The sequence below is a fragment of the Balaenoptera physalus genome (assembly GCF_965194825.1).
Source record: "Balaenoptera physalus genome assembly, chromosome: 12".
Taxonomy (NCBI): Eukaryota; Metazoa; Chordata; class Mammalia; order Artiodactyla; family Balaenopteridae; genus Balaenoptera; species Balaenoptera physalus.
This window is the reverse complement of record NC_138897.1, coordinates 28673518-28691307: the sequence shown is the minus strand read 5'-3', so window position 1 is coordinate 28691307 and position 17790 is coordinate 28673518. Positions and strand designations below refer to the sequence as shown.

Here is a 17790-nt window from a genome sequence, read left to right as displayed (position 1 = left end):
TAAGTTTCAAGGGTTCAGGCCTCAGACTCTGTCTTCTTTCCTGAAAGTATGTGATCAGACGCCCCCAACACAACACCAACTGAATATCCCTTTGACCCTAAAAAAATCTAAAATATTACCAGTGACTTATTATGCCAGTTTTCTCACTCGGAGTTTTCAGATTCCTTTGCCCACTATCAAGACCCTCAATACCTGGCCCCAACATCCTTTTCAAACTTTCACTCATCCCTCGACACAGACCCAACTGCTGGTAGATGGTCCCCATCTGCAAGCCCATTTTAGTCTACATATTTAATCCTGGCATTCACCCACCTGGGCTGATCAAAAGTGCCCTTCCTCACTATCTGTCTCTTCACAGCATATCTTTAAGTCTCAACTCAAAACCCATTTTTGATATGTAGCATTCTGTGTGACCATGCCAGCTCTCAGAAGCTGTTTTCTCTTCTGAGTTTATTGTCCATCACATGTACCATTTATTCTGACACTTCAAATACACTATATGGCCAAGTGAGTGTGCGTTCCCCAATGGACTGTAACACCTACATGTGGTAGAAACCAAGATTTCTTGATTGTGAATCCAATGTAAAATAATAAGAATCTGGGCTCCCTTGAGAATTCTGAGAGATTTTTAAAAGAATGCTGCTAGAGTGTACATGCAATGAATTATTTGATCTTTAGAAAACCTTGTGAAGTAAATATCATTGTTATTTTCACCATGTCACCAGTCCAAAAAACTAAAATGAGAATAGTCCATCTTTATCCCCAAATATACCAAGACAGACAGAAAAACTGGCATGAGGAAATTAAGACTTAGAGTGAGTCACACAGGCTTTTAATAAAAGAGGCAGAGCCAAAATTCTGGGTCTCCACTGCCAGCTCAGTGTTTTTCAACTAATAGAGAGGTTCTCAGGCTTTATCATACATCAGAATCACCTGAAGAGCTTGTTCAACTAGTAGATCTGGGTGGTGCTGATGGGTACTGGCTGTCAGCGGTACCCATCAGATGGGTACTGGTTCACACTTTTGAGAACAACTGTTCTAATACAAGATATTTCCTAAAAGAAAAAAAGATAGAAACAGAGATTCTGTTAGAAACTTAAACCAAAGTCATATGGAAATAATAAGAAATAATAAATGACTGGGCCTATTTATTTCAACATATGCTTGTCTATGAGAGTAATTTGTTATAAATTGCAAATAAAAACTCAAATTTGTAATAAAGAAATCATTCTTATTAAGACTTCAAGCCAAAATATCAATATGTTCAAAGGGGTTGAAATAAATTCTAGCATGATAGATGCATAATGGAATAGAAATAAACCAATGGAATGATTTTTTTTTAAAAAATGGCAAGGGGAGAATGGAAGCCAGACCACCTGAGCTCTTTGCAAATTCCTTTACGCAGGAGGGAGGTTGGCAGCTAATCAACTTATCACTCCATCAATCTGCCTGTCACTTAATCAATTGATCTTTGCTGCATATCAACTTTTTATCATTATACTCTGTTGACCAAGGAGTGGAATATGAAAGTAGCCCAACAGAGAGTTCCTGCTCATGAGAAATATGTCATCCAGTTTCAGATACAAAATCTACAACTAAGAAAATTTGGAGAGCGATGTACAAATTTTGTTAAAATTTAGTCACAATAATGTCATATGAAGAAGAAATTAGGAAAATCAAGATCAGGGTGAGCTGAAGTAAAAAGAAGGAAAGAAAGAAAGAAAGAAAGAAAGAAAGAAAGAAAGAAAGAAAGAAAGAAAGAAAGAAAGAAAGAAAGAAAGAAAGAAAGAAAGAAAGAAAGAGAGAGAGAGAGAGAGAGAGAGAGAGAGAGAGGGAAGGAGGGAGGGAGGGAGGGAGGGAGGGAGGGAGGAAGGAAGGAAGGAAGGAAGGAAGGAAGGAAGGAAGGAAGAAAGAAAGAAAGAAGGAAGGAAGGAAGGAAGGAAGGAAAGAAGGAAGGAAGGAAGGAAGGAAAGAAAGAAAGAAAGATAGATGATAGATAGATAGATAGATAGATAGATAGATAGATAGATAGATAGATAGATGATAGATAGAGCTTCATGGCTGTAACCCAGGAACTGGTACATGCCAGAGTTTCACTGATTAGTTATTCAATGAATTAATTAATGGATAAACAAAGTTTAAGAAGTTCAACTTGAACTAGATCTTTAAAACTGGGTAAGATTTGGATGTGTGGAGAGCAGGAGGAATGATATTTGACAAAGAATGTGTCATGAGTAAACTGAGAGGAAGGAACCTGCTCACGTGTGTGTGTGTGTGTGTGTGTGTGTGTGTGTGTAGTAGAGGAGACTAGGGAGAAGCAGTGAAGATGTTTATACTTACACACAGAAGGTTCATGGAGGCAAAGAGGATAGTTGTAGGAAGTAGGTTTAAGACAGTAGATTAAGTCTAGAATGTTCCATAGGTCTTCAGAGCTTTTCCCATATGAGAGGAGCCTTTGCTGACCCTTGAGCTGAGAAGATTTATGAGAGATACTAAAATTGAAAGCAATACCATCCCACACATACCATCCTACCCTCAAGGGAGAAGGCTGGAGAAAGGCTGAGCTCCCTGTAGTTGACACAATAGACTAAAGTCATGCTCTGTCTCTGCCCTTTGCACAGACCCTCTCCTAACATTTGCAGGTCAAGGCAAGAGTGCATATGGAGGCCCATGTGCGCCATATGGCTACATAGGCCAGAGTTATAAATCAAGATAACAAATGTCAAATATTCAATACAATATGTCCCCTCCTCCTCCATTCACAGATATACCTTAATATCAACCTGGAAAACCAAGTTTGAATTTAGAATTCTCAGTTTTCTGTACCAAAGCCTAAGGAGGTATAGGGTCCAGGCTCTGGCCTATACCTCTTTCCTCTTCCCACCCTTGGCTCCATCCACATTTTAAGGGCCTGTGCACGTGCATGTGAACATCCCAGACCATGTGTCCCAACTCCTCCTCCTATAAATAGTCACCACCTGGCTAACCCTCAAGTCTTGGGGTGTACACAGCACCTGTGTGGTCTGTCCTCAGAAAGATGAACCAAAGATGAGGCCCATGCAGCCCCTGGGAGTGGACTTGGAGCCATTTGGTCTGGGAATTACAGATCCCAGGTACCCAGGGTGAAGTCTAAAAGAGGACAGTGGGCTACAAGTGAGCATGTCTTTGTAGTCCTGTGGGTTTCTTGCCTAGGTGGAAGGTGTGGCTGGAAGGGGGCAAAGTAAGGAGCCTGGATCAAAGGCTCCTCTTGCCTGGGTCTAAAGGTGATTCAGCCCCCGAGCTGCTGTGGGTCTGGATTCTACTGTTATAATACACTGCCAATCAGTTTCCTTCCTCCACAATCCTGTCATTCTCTCCATGCTAGAAATTTCTCCCTTCCAGATAATGAAGGAAGGGTCAATAAATCAGAATGGCAGCCTGGGCTCTCAGATCCACTCTTTGATGGAGAGCTCGGTCTATGGGGAGCCAAGCCAAACAAAGCGTCCTGCAGGAGTCTCACCTGCGGAGATTTGTAGCCCACCCTTCGCAGGCCCCCCTCCCTACACTCCAGACGTCTGCAGATCGAGGGCTTCAGAAGCCCATCTCATCACTTCCTTTTTAATCTCCATGTTAGCACTTGTGCCCTCCTTCAAGTGTTCCAAGGTAATTTTAAAGAATACCTCATTTTGCTTTCATTTGCTCTGGCCTGGCCTTCCCATAAATCAGGGCTGAGGCAGGACTTGAAAGGACTGGGCTAATCAAGACTTCAATTTTGAGAAATGTTTAAATATAAATCAAAAGACTTGAAGGCTCTCCAGATCCTCAATTTTCTTTGAAACCCCGGTTTGTCTCATTTTCGTTTTCTCCCCTCTCCTTTTTTTTTCTTATTGGCCACACTGAGCTCTGAATTTTATCCTGGTGCCCCTAGAAATATTTCTAAATAGTTTTAGATGTTTTCTTTGAGGCATTGCACCGAGTGATACAAGAGGACTCTTACTGGTGCTCTGGGGTAGGGGGATAGGGGCAGTCTATAGAGTCTTGCTAGAACTGAAGGAATTTCAAATTTCAGGAATTAAATGATCCTAAAAGACATGAACAGTGATTCGGCAGTCAGAGGGAACAGGAATGAAATCAGCAGAACCATAACTTTGATCATGCCTCCTGTTTCAGATGCCTTTGACTCTGTAACAAACCATCCAAACAGAGTGATACAAAATAATAGTCATTCTTTATAATTATGTCTCACGGGGATTGACTGGCAGCTCTTGCTAAGGGTCATTCATGAGGTTGCAGTCAGAAGGTGGCTGGAGCAGGGGTCTTCTCAAAGGCTCCCACACATATCTAGCATCTGGGTTAAGCAGGCTGCAACATCAGCTGGGGCTCCTTGGGCTTCTCCTTCCCTCTCTATGTCATCTCTACATGTGGTCCCTCCAGCATGGTGTTTTCAGTGTACCCAGACTTCTTACATGGTCGTTTAAAGTGTAGGTTTTATTGTTATTTAGGTATGGTAAGATCAGGAGACAATTTCCATTGAAGAGATAGTTTAGTACACTCACAGATCCCAAGAGGAGGGGGCACACGGAGAGCCACAAGCGGAAGCACCAAGGTCTGTTAGGGGTGGGGGAAGGGTGGAACGTAGGGAAGAGCCTTTATTGCATTTCTGTGGGAGGAACTGGTGGTGCTTAAGACTGGCTGGTTGAAATAACCTCAGCAGGCTCAAGGGCATAGGGGCTGTCCCTAGTTGTCTGGTATCAGACACTGGTGTCATTAGAGTAGGAAAATAATGGCCCAGAATGTGAGAGCCCAATAAAGGAGGCGGTTGGGGACATGGACTCTGTATTGGTTAGTTTGCATATGAAGTATGTGCTCCCAGGTGAGTTCCTTGCTGTCTCTAGGAATTAGCTAATTTTGAAGGGACAGCCCCTTCAGGGTCAGCAAGACATCAAATATCAAAACATCAAAATGCAGAAAATAAAAAACACGGTTAATACACATGGTGGCTCAGGGCTCCAAAGACGCATGTCCAAAGCTACAGAGAGCCAGGCACAAGCTATACTGCCTTTTATGAGCTAGCTTCAAAAGACATGCAGTATCACTTGTCACTTTCTACTTATAAGAAGCAAGTCACTAAGGCTAGCCCATAATCAAGAGGAAGAGAATCAGCTTCACATTTTTAAAATTTATTTTTATTGAAATATAGTTGATTTACAATGTTCTGTTAGTTTCTGGTGTACAGCAAAGTGATTCAGATATATAGATATAGATATATATATATATATATATATATAAACATATATATGTATACATATATATATTCTTTTTCATATTCTTTTCCATTATGGTTTATTACAGGATATTGAATATAGTTCCCTGTGCTATCCAATAGGACCTTGTTGTTTATCCATTCTATATATAGTGGTTTGCATCTGCTAATCTCAAACTCCCAGTCCATCCCTCCCCCACCCTGCCTCCCCTTCAGCAACCACAAGTCTGTTCTCTATATCTGTGAGTCTGTTTCTGTTTCATAAATAAGCTCATTTGTGTCATATTTTAGATTCCACATATGAATGATATCATATGGTATTTGTCTTTCTCTTTCTGACTTACTTCACTTAGTATGATAATCTCCAGGTCCATCCATGTTGCTGCAAATGGCATTATTTCATTCTTCTTTATGGCTGAGTAATATTCCATTGTATATATATATATATATATATATATATATATATATGTGTATATATATATATATATATATATATATATATATACATACCACATCTTCTTTATTCATTCATCTGTCGATGGGCATTTAGGTTGCTTCCGGGTCTTGGCTATTGTAAACAGTGATTAATGGCTTAAAGACTTAAAAGTAAAACATGGCACCATAAAACTCCTAGAAGATAACATAGGCAAAACATTCTCTGACATAAATTGTACCCATGTTTTCTTAGGTCAGTCTCCAAAGGCAAAAGAAATAAAAGCAAAAATAAACAAATGGGACCAAATTAAACTTAGAAGCTTTTGCACAGCAAAGGAAACCATAAACAAAACGAAAAGACAACCTATGGACTGAGAGAAAGTATTTGCAAACAATGCGACTGACAAGAGCTACCGGGTTTTTTTGTTTGTTTGTTTTTTAAAATTTATTTATTTATTTATTTATTTATGGCTGTGTTGGGTCTTCGTATCTGTGCAAGGGCTTTCTCTAGTTGCGGCAAGTGGGGGCCACTCTTCATCGCGGTGCGCGGGCCTCTCACTATCGCGGCCTCTCTTGTTGCGGAGCACAGGCTCCAGACGCGCAGGCTCAGCAATTGTGGCTCACGGGCCTAGTCACTCCGCGGCATGTGGGATCTTCCCAGACCAGGGCTCGAACCCGTGTCCCCTGCATTGGCAGGCAGATTCTCAACCACTGCACCACCAGGGAAACCCAAGAGCTACCTTTTGATGGAAGGATTGCCAAAGAATTTGTGAACATGTTTAAACCAGCACACCTCCCATAATAGTCTCCAAAACTTTAATGGCTAATGGACCCCTTTCCCCATACCTTATAATCCAGAAGTCTTAGACTCAAAAGCTGTGAAATCTAATTGTCCCTCTCTGTTAGCATCACATTTCCCCAGCCACAATGCTAGGCAGGGTGTTGTGGTCAGAATAATCTTCAGGACTTCCTTAAATGGCAGGAGTCAAGGAGAGGAATTGTGATCCCAATGCTCTGAGTTACAGGAACTTGGCACAGTGAAATACATCACGTGGTCAACATACAAGTGTCAACTCTCCCAGTAGACATCCAAACTGCAAGGATGACATAAAGAAAGGAGGAAGCCAACTCTTCCCTCCAGGAACATGCACTCTGGAGGAGGAGAAAAGTTGTGAAACAATTAATGCAGGACATGGAGTTAAGACAAATGATAAACTAGTCTTTGGAGAGGAATCAGGGAGGGCTTCATGGAGGATGTGGGTCTTAAAGGACTTCTCTGACATTGTCCCACTTTCATGATTAACTCACTCTCTTCCAAGGCCCAGAACCAAACCTCCTGATCAGTCCCACAAAAAATAATGCTCCTACCTTCCCTGGAGCCATATCATTCTTCTCCCTAAGAAGGCTCTTCCCTGTCTCCTTCACTCATTAAAATCCTATCCTGCTTTTCAATCCACCTTTTCCATGACCCTTTTTCTGACTACCCTCAATCAACCACCACCATCTCTATCACACTCTGAAGACATAGAACTTCTACCAAAAATCTCATCACATACATGTCACCATTTTTATATTGTTCACCATTATTTCAGGCTTGATCTGTTTTTCTCCCACTAGATTGAGGTTATTGCCAACCATAAACTACACATTCTGCTTGCCCTGAATGCCACCAACTGTCTCAAGGCCACATCTAAGTAGTTTATATATAGTATACTGGGCCATAATGTAAATATACAGTATATTTAGGGCCCTGTACCAGCTTCAATGGAAAGAGTGCTCTTTTGACTAGTTTTCCATATTGGGACCCTACACAATTTTACTTGAAGGAAGGACTCTGTGACCAACCAATTATTGAAAGGCATTGTTGTGGAAACAGCATTGAATTAGGAACTGAAGTTTTGGATCATCAAGCCTCCCCATCTATAACTGCCATTCTTGTCCTACTTCTCTCACAGGGAGTGTATCAGTTAGCTAGTGCTGCATAACAAACTATCCCAAACTTAGAGGCATAAAAAACAATTAGTTTAGCTCACAAACTGAAGATTGGCTTGGGGATGGCTGGTCTAGGATGGTCCTGCTCATGGGTCTGCTGGCACGTGGAGGGTCAACTACCAGTTGGCTTTATGAGCTTGTTCATGTGGCAGAGGTCTTGGCTGGGATGAATCAGCTGGCTCAGTTCTGATCCATGTGGCCTCTCATTCTCCAGTAGACTGGCCTAGACTTATCACATGGTAGTCACAGGGTTCCAACAGAGAGAGCAGAAGCTGCAAGGCTTTTGGTGGCCTAAACTCATGTTTAGCACAATGTCACTTCCACCAAGTTCTACTGGCCAACGCAAGTCACAAGGCTGGCACAGATCCATGGGATAGGGAAGTTTATTCCACCTCTTGATAGGACAAGCTACAAAGACTCTTTATAAAGGGCACAGATACAGAGAGAGACGGAAAATTGGGGCCATTTTTGCAGTCTGTCTCAGGGAGGTTATGAAGATCAAATGAGATCACACATATGGAGGTCTTTGAAAGAATATACGACTTTATGCAAGGGATAAATATTGTCATGGGAGTTTCCTTTTTCTCATCAATGGGTTGGCCTGGTAGTGATGATCTAAGACACGTTCAGGTGTTCACATTAACAGGGATGTTCAGAGAGTAGGGAACTTACTTCCCCTTCTTAAGTGGTTTTCTAAGTTACAGTTATTCTCAAATGTTTTAAAATTATGTTTCCTTCAAAAAAAAGGGGGAAAATATGCTTTCACGATTGCAGATTTGCTGTTGCTCAGTATATGTCATTGCCACGCCTGCAGCTTCCACGTTAGCAGCATAGGAGCAGGGGGTTCACCCATTCATTTACTAGGCATGGGCCAGGCACTAGCTCTGCACTGGGGCTGCCATAGGCACTAGAGCTACAAGGACCAGTAAGACCCATCCCTACCCTCAAGGTGCTTATAGATTAGTGGGAGAAACACAGTGCAAAGTACTGGAAGTATAAACTGAAACCTGTAGGAAACATAAAAAGGAGCAGTTAATTTTTCTTGGGGGGAAGCAGGAAAATCTTTGCAGCAAAAGTCAACTGAGTGCTAGAGAAAGAGCCTACACACCATGCAAAGAGCTGAGGGAAACGTACACCTGCTGGACGGAGGAGCGTGTGCAGAAGCGTGGGGCTGTGAAAGGGGATGGGGAGTTCGTGGAGCCCTGAGGTGTGCCTTGAAACCGGAGTGTATGGTGTGTAGGATGGTGTGTTGGGATACTGATGCTGGGGAAATAGATTGTGGCAGACTGTAAAGAGGTCACAATACCTCAATCTTTAGGCAGAGCCATGAGATCAGACCTGGAAGATGTCTGCAGGCATCGGGGAGGATTTCAGTCATGTAGGAAACCAGACAACATGAGCCAGAACCATAGCGGGGTCAGTAGGGGAAAAAGTGTCCGTGAAATATCATCTTTCTGCACTGGGAATGCCTGAATGTGTCTTAGGAATAAGGAAGGGAGCTGAGAAGAGAGGGCAGGAGGGCTGTGGCCCCAGAGAGGCACCTGATAGGCATGGACCATGTGTATGCCCAGCACCCCCAGCAGAGCTCAGCACGGCAGGGCAGGGCTGCAGGGTGGAAGGACAAGCATGGGATGACATAGGAGCAAGGGGATCCAGGGTCCTTGAGAGAGACCCCCTGGGGTAAGCCGGCTCAGGATCCAAGCTAAGTAGAGAGGCCACAGAGCAGAGAGTCCAGAGTAGCAGGGCGATAAGAGAAGGAGCTGAGAATCAGAACTCTTAATGGGCAGGCTTCACAAGAGAAAAGGAAAGCCAGAGGCTGAACAGGAGGAGAGAAGCACCACGCCACAAGCATTAGGTGGTGGCCAGAAGCCACACCAACATCTGCTCTGAGTCAGAGAGACCGAGTTTGAATACTGGCTCTGCAAGTACACCTGGGGCAAGTGGTGTATCTTCTCTTAGCCTCAGTTTTCTTGTTTGCAAAATGGATATAATAATAGTTCTACTTGCACAGCTGTGGAGAAGTGCTTGGCACATAAGCAGTCAGTGTGGGCCTCTGAGTCCTGAGCCAGCCTCCAGGACAGTTATTCAGTCTAGTCTCCAAGTAGCACAAAGAGAACCACGGTCTGAGCTGCTCCTGGTCCTCCAGAGAAGCTGCCTTCATTTTCCCATCAGTCTGGGGAATAAGCCCTCCTGTCTGTAACCCCTTGCAGACCTCTGAGGGTCCTCTGGCGCCCACAGCCCAGGGCCCACGGGACAGCCCTACTTAGAGATTTCCTTCCTCCCTGAGACCTCCACTTCCTTCTGAATATCTACAGCCTCCTTCCACCTTCCAGCTCCAATACATCAACCATCTGCCACCCAACAGCCCTTAAGGTGTTTGAAAACAGCTTCCGTAACTGCCGCCACCTGAGTCTTTCCTTTTTTTAAAAAAAAATATTTATTTATTTGGTTGTGCTGGGTCTCAGTTGCGGCACGTGGGCTGCTTAGTTGCAGCAAGCAATTCTTAGTTGTGGCATGCATGTGGGATCTAATTCCCTGACCAGGGCTCGAGCCCGGACCCCCTGCATTAGGAGCGTGGTGGAGTCTTAACGACTGTGCCACCAGGGAAGTCTCCCTTCCTTTTTTTTTTAGCTAAACATGCTCAGTTCCAAACAGACCTATGTCCAAGTTTTCCTGTTTGCATGTTTATTACAGAAATAGCTTGAGGGAAACATCACTGGAACTACTGTCGTGACACTTAATCCGTCACTGAGGGTTCAGAGCACAAGGCCTGGAAGCGGCACCTGGGTTCCACCTACTTCCTGGTCACTAAGTAAGTCCTTCAGCTCCTGTTTTCTATTGTCCATTTTGACCCTCAAAAAATCTCTGTGAAGGAAGACAGGGGATATTATTCCCATCTTATAGACAAAGCAGTTAAGGTGCCAACGAGGCAGAAATGTGTTCGGGGTCACGCGGCCCATTTGCGGGCTGGCCAGCACCCTACAGGATCTCTGCACTCCCAGACCTACTGTATGCTTTGGAGGGCAAGATGCAGACCGGAGGGACCAGGCAAGGACCCATAGCGTCTGTAGGTGCTCAGGGGGTGTGCAGGCTTGAGACTAGGGACATTTCACAGAGAGAGAACTTGAAGGAATTGAGAGTCAGAAAGGAAACGGGAGGTGTCTCTGGAGCTGGGGGGGGTGGTGGCAGGTGATCAGGTCATCAGGGTGAGGAGAGGAGGGTCTTGGGAGCAGCCTGAAGGGTGGCTAGAGGAGAGCGATGCTGGAAGAAGAGAGCCTCCTTCACCCAGTGGAACTGTGTCCTCTGACTCGCCAGGGAGCCACTGATGGCTAGAGGGCAGAGAGGAAAAAAGCAAGACAAAGCTGTCATTTAGGACCACTTTCTGACATAGGTGGGCAGAGTGACGACAAGTGAGGTACAAATGAAAAAGGAAATGGTCAAATAGAACACGCGTGACCCCGTCCAGTTCAGAAAACCTTTGCTCTTGGCCCACTGGTTTCTGAAGCAGCACGAACCCCAGCCACGGAGAGATGATGAAAGGAAGGGCCCGCCCTGGGCACCTGGTCCAGGTAGCTGAGTCTCTGCCTCTAACAACTAAAGAGAGCAGCCCCTGATCTCAGGATAGACTGAGACAGCCCCTGACAAGTGAGGAAGGAGATGATACTGGGCCAGAGATGAGAAAACTTTTTTTTTTCTTATGTGCTACTGACCAAAACCACAGCAATAAAAAAGAAATTAGGGTTTATTTATGAGAAATAGAAAATATTCTTAAAACTTAAGAAGAGGATACAAAAATAATCAACAAATATGATAAATGTTGAAACATAGAATTTAATCTAACTCCCCCATTTTAGAGATGAGAAAACTGAGGTCCAAAAGAGGGGGTGATTTTCCTATTATAAACAGCGAGCCTCTGGCCATGTGCTCTTTTCACCATCCTTTACTGTAACGTCTCTATGCTGTTCCTACCCTGCTGCTGGCACCAATGGACAGAGATCTTATTTCACATTCACTCTGCACTTCCGGTGAGACACCCCTGTATTTCAAAATTACCCACCCCCTTAGGAACACTCCAAACAATGAATTACCCCCCAACTTCCACACATGGAGTCTCTGAGTCCATTTCCCTTAGAGGGGTCCAGTCTGATCTCCTCACCACCCACCAGGGTCTGACATTGAAAGCCTGTCTCCTGCATGGAATCCCTGACCCCTGGGAGATGAGGCTTGAAAGGTTAAACGCTCTACGTTCCAATTTTCCATTATTAGGAAGAGCCATTGGGGAAGGGGAGAAGAAAGGAAAAGAGAAAATATGTCTGAGGCTTCTTTGCATGTTATACAAAGCCTTCCTTGTTGTGTTCCAAAATTCTCTTCCAGTCTTATCTAACATCACTCCCCCATCCTGTTTCCCATGCTGTGCCAACCCCAAGCTACTTGGCAACCTCATTCCCCCCAGAATGATCTTTCCCAGATTCTCTCCTGACAAACTCCTATTCATCCTTAAAGACCCAGCTCAAATAACCCTTCTTCTCTGAAGCCTTTCCTGCCCCTGTGTCTTGCCCCTGTTGAGGCTCTGCAGGCTGTCCTATTCATTTGACCCCACCTTTACCACTGCCAGAGTAGTTTGCCCCAACTTCTGTTCTTACTCCCACTAGATCCTGAATTCCCCAGAAGCAGGACTGTGATTTATTCATCATAAATCTTCATGGTCTAAACCTTATACATAGTAATTATTCAATGATTGTGGATGAAAGTATAAATAAATAAAAACAATAGTACAGGCACTAGGGAAAAGAGACAGAGGAAAACACACAAAACTCCCACACTCAACCTGCACACCCAGAAAGGAAATCTTAGGAAACAAAACATCTAGAATAGAACTAACAGTGAAATATAATGTGAGGAGTGGTGTGTTGATAAACGAGCTCTTAAAAAAAAAAAAAAAAAAAAAAAAAAGCCCTAATTTCTAGCACTTGCCAATTTCCATGGTGTTAAAAATCCCACCACTACTGATTCCAAGCCACTAACCTGACCTCACTAAATACAGAGCTGGGAAGAAAGGGCACACAACTGGCTCTCACAAGCTGGCATGAGCCAGTTCCAGCAACTGCTGAATATAAGCCACATATGTAATTTTAAATTTTTTAGTACTCCCATTAAAATTGTTAAAAGAAACAGCCAAAATTAATCTTAATATTTTAACTCAATATATCCAAAATATTACTTCAACATCCAATCCTTATAAAAGATCATTAATAAGATATTTTACCTTCTTGATTTCATAATAAGTCTGTGAAATGCCAGTGTGTATTTTATACTGCAGGACACCCCCCCACCCCGAACTGTACATGTGGCTGGCGACCACCGGTACTGACAGCACTCGTTTCGAATCAGAGTCAGAGCAACACAGAGTGACAGGGACATCCTGCCATTTTAGGATTTTGTCAATGGTGATGGTTTTTAAAATGGCGTTGTCTTTTTACAGCTCAGGCAGAAAGAGTGCTTGTCCCGTGGGTTGGATTAATTTCAGCGAGGCCAGATCTTCTGCACCTTAACAGGACCTCAGGCCTCCTCTCACCCACACGCCTGCTCCCTCAGGACCCTGAGCACTTATTAATTGCCACACATTCCTTCCAGCTTTCAATATGCGAGACTGAAGGCAGCTAATGAACCCAGCTGCACCCTCCCTCTGCGGGCCAATTTAGCATCAGAAATGGCCCTCCCTCTAGGGCTGCTCCTCCCCCACGCCACTGCTGGAGAGTGCTGGAGCCTGGGGAAGGGGACTGGATTTCTCAGAAGCTAGATGTCAGTGGAAGCACTCAGAAACGCACCTGTCGATTAGCCAAGTTACTGCGAGGAGCCCGCAGGGAGATGCCAGGCCTTCATCTTTGAAAGGCGGGTTCTGCGGCTCTGAAGTCGTGGCCTGGCGGGCATTTGCAAGTCGTGGGTTCGGGCTCCAGCTCTGTGTGACTTTCAGAAATCCCTTCATCTCTGAAGCTCGGTTTATGCTCCTGTAATCTGACACTGAGAATCTGGCAGCAGGTTTCTGCATCTAGGACAAAATGATGTTTGTGAAAAATGCTCTAGAAAATGTTACATGCTGGAATATTGAGATCAAAATCAGCAGGCCTTAGTAAGAGATGCACAGGCTGGAAACGGGAAAGCCTGGGCTCTTTTCTTGGATCTGTCAGAAACAGGCTTTGGACTAGTCGTTTTACCTCTCTGGACCTTTTCCTTAGCACTAGAATGAAAGGGTCCGTCTAGGTGACCGGTGAGACAGACAAGACAAAGTTCTCTTCCCTCCTGTGACAGAGACAGACAATAAACAAATATGCTGATAAATATATAATATGCTATTAGGCGATGATAAATACTATGAAAAAGTGGCATGATTTCGGTACAGAATGGCAGGGAGTGCTGCCCTAGATGCAGTGATCAGGGAAGTCTGCTTTGTGAAGACCTCAGTGAAACAAGGGAGTGAGTCACATATCTGGAAACAACGCATGCAAAGGCCCTGAGGCAGGAGCGTGCCTGGCTAGTGCAGGGAGCGTGGAGAATGCTAAATGGCTAAGGAGCGGAGCACAAAAGGAGAGGAGGCAAGAAGTTAGGCAGGAAAGATAGCTGGAAGCTAATTCTCATAAACCTTGGAGGCCTTAGCTTGGATTAGGGCTTTATTCCCAGTGCACTGGAAAGTGACTGAAGGATCCAGAGCAGAGAAGCAGCAAGATCTAATGTTTCTTCTGGCTGCCGCATGGAGAATATTCTGTAAGGGAGCAAGAGTGGAGGCAGAAGGGCAGGCCATCGCCATAGTCCAGACGATGCTCGGTGGGGGCTCGGCCAGGGCCCTGACCGGCTGCACTCCCCGTCCCCACCCCAGCCTGTTGCAAGCTTGTGCACCCTTTGAGGACTTGCTCTTCCTTCAGAGCCCGCAGGTCTCTTCCCTCCATCCTTCAGTCATGTGTCTGTGGTTGGCAGGCACTGGCTACCGCCCGCTGTAAAAGGAATGGGGCTCCCACAGACCACACACTCCCAGGTGAGGGGTGGGCACCCCCAGGCGGGGACTGGTGGGGAAGGGTTCAGCTTTTGGGAAGCAGTGGTGATTAAATGCCAGCTATAACTTTGCCCCTTTATCTACCGCTTTAAGAACCTATAATAGAATGTGCATGACTGTGAATAATGTTATAGAAAAATATTCTTATTCTGCTTTATTTTTTTAATTACACACTCACAAACACAGTCCCTTAACTGTTACTGATAATACTTGGCTTGGAACATACCACCACACAACCAGTTGCTTTCACCACTGTGGCAACATTGGGAATGAGAACCCCCTTCCAGGATACCCTTTGGGGTACATGGTTATAAGACATCCTGCCCTGTCCTCTGATTCTGTCCTTGGTGTATCTCTTGTCTCATGAACCAGAAGGTAGGTTCCCAGCAGGCCAGAGCCACATCTTCTTCTTCTTGGTCTAGCACACTGTCAGCACCAGTTGATAGATAAGCAGAAGGCAGTAGGATCAGAGATACAAAAGCTTCCAGGGCCTTGGCTCCACTTGGCATCAACACCTGCCCTTGTGACCCTGTTAAACTAGAAGGAATCTTGGAAGTCATTTAATCCAGCTCTCTGATTTCCCAGAGGAAGAAGCCAACCCCCAGAGAGGTAAAGTGGCTGGCCCAGAGCCACACAGCTAGGAAAGGCAGGTGAAGATGGTGAAGAAGGAGGGGAGGCCACCCCACTCTCACCAGCCAACTGTGTTGGTGCTGAAGAAAAATGCAGCAGGACAAACCTCCATGTCAGGGCAATCCTCACAGTCATTCTAGGCAGTGGGAACAAACGGCAGAATTACCCCTATTTTGTAGGTAGAACAAGCAAAGACCAAGATTGTGCTGAGTGGTCTAGACCATATATTGAACTGGGGTAGGGGGGAGGAGTGACTGAAAAAGCTGGGCTGGTCCTTTCTTAATCCTTGGAAAGGGAAGGTTGGGATGAATATGATAATAATATGATATGGATACAATGATACAATATGAATATGATAATAATATAATATGAATATGATAATGTGTGATATGAATATGACTGTAGTTCAGAGGGATTGAATTCTATGTAGCTTCAGAGAACAAAATGAAGGCCAGCAAAAGCAAAGAATGAGGATTTGGATCTGGGCTCAATAGGAGAGACAGCTGTCTGATCATTAGAGCTCTCAGAAAGTAGAAGAAACTGGCTGAGGAGACGGTGGGCTTTCGATTGCTGGAAGTCCTGGGCACTATCAAGAGGACCCCAGCTCTTCAGGCACAGTTGGACTGGATGGCGCCTGAGGTTCCTTCTAAGCCTGATATTCAGCAGTTCTATGCAAAAGGAACTAGGCATTGGGTTTCCTCCCTTTGAAACCAGAAGGAGTTGCTCCTACCCGCTTAGCTGGAGGCATTCTCCCCAGTGAAGTCGTACCAAAGGATGACATCTAAAAGTCTTTCACTTCCTAAGGATGTGATGAAGAGAAATGGCCTTAGATCATGTGACTTCCATAGGGCCTGTGAAAGACTTCCTATACTGTAAGCTTAGAGATGGGGTTCAGTTGCCAGAGAGTGTTATACAAACTCCTCTCTGGATGATCTCTGAGGAGAGGTGGCTACCCATGGACCTCAGTGCTGTAGATAAAGCAGTGTGGAGGCAGGGGGATGGACTTCACGACCTCTCTAAGTTCTCGCCATCCCATTCCAGCTATAATTCGATGATAAAACCATTAGAGGGTCCAGAGGTGGTTTAGCCTCATTTCTCTCATCCTGGTGATTGAACACATTTTTTTAAATCCCATAAACCCTAAGCCATAATTCTTTTACAGCAGAGGGAAAGACAGGACAGTCATGCACAGTTTGAAGCAAGGGAGTTGCGGGGAGAGGTTAAAAGGAGAGGAAGGCTTGTTTAGATTGTGGTTGTCTTTTTTCATTTGGGGTTGATTGGGGGGATGTTAAATGTGAAGTTTGATGACCGAACAAAAGCAGAGCAAAAGAGAAAAAAGAATGTGAAAAAACTCAAACCTGCAGTTTTCTGATACACAGAAAGGAAATCCAAACTCCACTCATTATGGCGCATATTTCTGGCAGATCATAACATTAAATTACAACCCCGCAGCCTCGGCCAGGACTGGGGAGTTCTTCCCATGTGCTTCCAATTAAGCGCGTTTGAAGTTGCCCTGGATATTTATTTGTAGGGGATTTAATGCACAGAACGATTAAAGTTTGTTCTTGTTAGGAGTTTGGAGCTAGTTTGGGGGCCGGGGAGATGGAAAAGAAGAAACCTAGGGAGAAAGGGGGACGTCCAGGGTACCCCCATGAATACATGTGTATGTTAGAAAGTGCACAAAAACACATACACAAGCGCCCTTTGTTTTCAACATGGGGAGGGTCCAACATCTCTGACTGTGATTTTGTTTATAGGAAATCCTTTATAATGCACGTTTAGTGTTTCCATATGGAATTCTCTTAGGACATTTCCCCGCACCACCCTCCCCCTCCCCTTTTTTATTTGGATAAGGCAAGAGAAAAGGGACTGTACATTCCAAAGATTCATAGTCATTCCGGATCAAATTCAATGGATTTTGGCAAGAGTTGAAAAACCCAGATGCAGGGCTTCAGTCTCCCGCTGAGCCGCCTCCAGCTGCGAGCGTCTGGTGGAGGTACTTTGTAAAATCATGAAAACCCTATTAAATTCATGAAATATGATATACTGTCATTTCAGACTAACTTTCCATTGAACTGTCCACGAAGAGAGAATTTGGTTAACTTGCAGAAGAAGGGGGAAGTGGCAAGGCTGGGGCAGGGTGGGAGCAGGAGGCTCTATGGAGGAAAGTGCAAAGAGGTGCCAGGAATTCCTAAGAGGCTGCACATTGGGGTGGGTGTGGGGAGGCATGGCAGCTCCTCTGGACCCCAGCAGCACCAGGCTTTCTCAAGGTTTGACTCCTCTCAGAAAGGGGGTGGTCACCACCATTCCTCTCCCTGTCAAGATACTGACCAAGACTCCAGCTAAACCGGGGGATATTTAGGTTGCATCCCCTTGTTTTATACCTGAGGGGCCCAGGATGGAGGGAAAGAGAATGATTCGCCTGAGGTTCAGCAAATTGAAA

The 17790-nt window shown here is 44.7% G+C and overlaps 1 protein-coding gene across 4 annotated transcripts in view; it reads left to right on the top strand.

Annotated features, from left to right (window-relative positions):
- SLC14A2 (solute carrier family 14 member 2) overlaps window positions 1–17790 on the top strand; it is a 450031-nt gene that overhangs the window by 344868 nt on the left and 87373 nt on the right. The gene's annotated exons all lie outside the window — the stretch shown is intronic.